The 597-nt window shown below is 37.5% G+C and overlaps 1 long non-coding RNA gene across 1 annotated transcript in view; it reads left to right on the top strand.

Moving 5' to 3' along the window:
* The window catches only part of LOC144234764 (uncharacterized), a 377,485-nt gene extending 377,229 nt beyond the window's left edge, over positions 1-256 (top strand). Inside the window, exon 7 of the long non-coding RNA XR_013336065.1 lies at positions 174-256. This is a non-coding gene — a long non-coding RNA (uncharacterized LOC144234764). The remainder of the gene's footprint in view (positions 1-173) is intronic.
* The last annotated feature ends 341 nt before the right edge of the window (positions 257-597 follow it).

Below are 597 nucleotides of genomic sequence, written 5' to 3' on the forward strand. Positions count from 1 at the left end.
CAGATGACATTTCCAAAAACCAATAACCTTCATCTTATTCCTCAAATGTATGTCTTTACATAGATTTATATTTTGAAGAGACATTTACTGAGCAGTTTCTAGATGTATGGCAAAAGTTTTAAATGAACTCAAAATAAAAAAAAATTTCCTTTTTGGTTCACCATGTTTTTCAGAAATTGTATGTATGAACATCACTGTGCAATGAGTACATACCTCAAAAAAAATCCACCCCTCAAAGAATCCTTGGTAACACAAATGAGGCCATGATCCTCCTTGCTCCTGGTATGGTGGGTACTCGTTGCAAGGACTTCACAGAGGAGGTAATGTTGGAGCTCATTTGACAAATAATTGAGTAAAGACAGAATTAGAATCAGAGGATAAAGTTATTACAAGTACACAGAGACATAGATAGATAAAATGTGAAAAACACCCAGTTAGAGCCAGGGATGACATAGGAAATGTAAGACTATACCAGAAAGTCTGAGTGAGAATATTTAACACTTCAGTGGATGGACAGCCATAAAAATGTTTTAAGCAAGGTGTGGAACATCAGCAGAAGCCAGTGGGGGGGGGGGGGGGGGGTAAAATGGGAAGTTC

Source organism: Crocuta crocuta, unplaced genomic scaffold (assembly GCF_008692635.1).
Source record: "Crocuta crocuta isolate KB4526 unplaced genomic scaffold, BGI_CrCroc_1.0 scaffold709, whole genome shotgun sequence".
NCBI classification, from domain to species: Eukaryota; Metazoa; Chordata; class Mammalia; order Carnivora; family Hyaenidae; genus Crocuta; species Crocuta crocuta.